Source organism: Pipistrellus hanaki, assembly GCF_964339955.1.
Source record: "Pipistrellus hanaki genome assembly, chromosome: 2".
Lineage (NCBI taxonomy): Eukaryota > Metazoa > Chordata > Mammalia > Chiroptera > Vespertilionidae > Pipistrellus > Pipistrellus hanaki.
In genome coordinates, this window is record NC_140504.1 from 93,777,405 (window position 1) to 93,779,973 (window position 2,569).

Genomic DNA, 2,569 nt, shown 5'->3' on the forward strand with positions numbered 1-2,569 from the left:
TGGTGCCTCATGAGGTAGATACTTTTCTTTCAAATGAGGGTCTGCCCAATGTTTCAATATTCCTCTCAGGTTTCCACAAATACAGTACTTTCTTGTTTGAGACCAAACAGCCTCACTTCTCTAACATCCCTTTCAGGGGCCATGGTTTTGGGCTCTCACCATGCTGGTGTTCATGGCTCAGGTGGTCATGCAAGCATGAGGTACCCAGGCCTGGACATAGAATTTAAGATGTAGGGTGACCAGGATAGAGAATAATAGGGTGATTTCCTCCTCTAAACTGGACACCAGGATACAACTACTACAGCCCAAGACTGCATTCATCTCTCCTGAGGCTATAACCCCATCTTCTGGGATTTCAGTGTACTACCACTTAACTGTTTTCTTCTTGTGGTTTTACAACTACACATAAACATAAAACTCCTCTGAAGTCTTGTGCAGAATCTCATACCTCTTTCTGACCCCTTATTATTGGCAAGTGTCATGACTAGTGCTCCCATTTTCCCAAGTGAGGTATTATATTAGTTCAGTTTTGTATAATGATATTAATTGAGTCATTGCCATGTGCCAATAATTGTATTAGATGCTAAGGTGGAAGGAGAGAACACAAATGAATCAGGGTATGATTTCTATCCTAGGACAGCTTGCTGGCTAAAGAGAGAAAACACCCACCTATATACACCATTACAATGTGATATAGGAAGAATTGTAACATATAAATACAGTGGTTATGGGTGCCTAGGTGAAGGCCTCTTGGCCCAAAATGGAAATTCAGGGAAGGATTCCCAGAAAGAGATGCAATTTGAATGTAAGAATTAGAGGGCACTGGGAAGAATGTGGGAAGACAAGACAGAAAGAGCAGAGTCAAGGACACAGAAAGTGCTACAAGTTATGGGGCAGTATTAGAGCATCAAGTACTAGACAAGGGGGTTAAGGTCACTGAATACCTCACTGTACACCTTGGGCTTGACACAGTAGGCATTGGGGAGCCCTGGCATGTTTCAAGAAGATGGGATAGTAATCAGATTTTCCTTTATCACTCTGGCCCCAGAAGGAAGAACAGATTTTTCAGATGTCTAATCTGGAGGCGAACAAATGGACTGGAATCTAACATGTTCAGTCAAGCAAGAGATGTTGAGGGTGTAAAAGGATGGGACAGATAAAGCATTGTAATGAGTATAATTGTCAGGCCTTGATTGTGGAGAGCCATGAGTGACAGAGAACAACAATAACAAAAAAATTCAGATTAATTCCCAGAAACTTGGAGTGAATGGTTAAGAGGATGGTGATATAGCTAGCTGAGAAGGTAGAGGAAATGTATGGGGAACCATGAGTTCAAGTTTGAACATATGTAAATTGAATTGCTTATTAATCATGCAATTATAATGTTCAACAAATAATTGGGTTTATGCATCTCAATGTTACAGGAGAGACCAGACTGGGAGATGAGGTCTTAGTTCCTCAGTGGGAGTTAAAATCATGAGAAGAGATGAGCTAGTACAAGAAGAGTATGTAAAGAGCTTTCTGCTGGTGAACGCTGTGGAGTAAGCATCATTGGAATTCCCCCTGTTGCAGTCATCATGTCTGAGTCTGAGTCTCCCAAAGAGCCGGAGCAGTTGCGGAAGCTGCTTGAGCTTTGAAACAACCGATGAGAGTATGAGGAGCCATTTTGAGCAATGGGGAACGCTCACGGACTGTGTGGTGATGAGAGATCCAAACACCAAGCACTCCAGAGGCTTTGGGTATGTCACCTATGCCACGGTGGAGGACGTGGATGCAGCCATGAATGCAAGGCCACACAAGGTGGATGGGAGGGTTTTGGAACCAAAGAGGGCTGTCTCAAGAGAAGATTCTCAAAGACGCGGTGCCCACTTAACTGTGAAAAAGATTTTTGTTGGTGGTATTAAAGAAGACACTGAAGAACATCGCCTAAGAAATTATTTTGAACAGTATGGGAAAATAGAAGTGATTGAAATCATGACTGACCGAGGCAGAGGCAAAAAGAGGGGCTTTGCTTTTGTAACCATGACTCTGTGGACAAAATTGTCATTCAGAAATACCATACTGTGAATGGCCACAACTGTGAAGTAAGAAAAGCCCTATTTAAGCAAGAGATGGCTAGTGCTTTGTCCAGCCAAAAAGGTTGAAATGGTTATGGAAACTTCAGAGGTGTCAAATATTAATTGAGCCTCCTTTGTCAAATATTAATTGAACATAGTGGTTTGGGTCAATATCTGCATTCTCTATTCTACACCATTATTCTATATGTCTGTTCCTGTGGCAGTACCAGGCTGTTTTGAGAACAGTGGCTTTGTAATACAGCTTGAAATCTGGTATTGAGATCCCTCCTACTTTATTCTTCTTTCTCAGGATTGCTGTGATTATTTGGGGTCTTTTTTTTATTCCAGATGAATTTTTGGAGAATTCTTTCAAGGTGTGTGAAATATGCTGTTGGTATTTAAATGGGGAGTGTATTGAATCTATAGATTGCTTTTGGTAGTATGGACATTTTAATGATGTTGATTCTACCAATCCATGAACATGGTATGTTCTTCCATCTGTTTATGCCTTC

At 41.3% G+C, this 2,569-nt stretch overlaps 1 pseudogene across 1 annotated transcript; it reads left to right on the forward strand.

The window, feature by feature from the left end:
* The first annotated feature begins 1,577 nt into the window (after positions 1-1,577).
* On the forward strand, positions 1,578-2,180 carry LOC311615333 (heterogeneous nuclear ribonucleoprotein A1-like; annotated as a pseudogene). The gene has a single exon. The product of its transcript is annotated as a heterogeneous nuclear ribonucleoprotein A1-like (transcript).
* Positions 2,181-2,569: the final 389 nt, after the last annotated feature.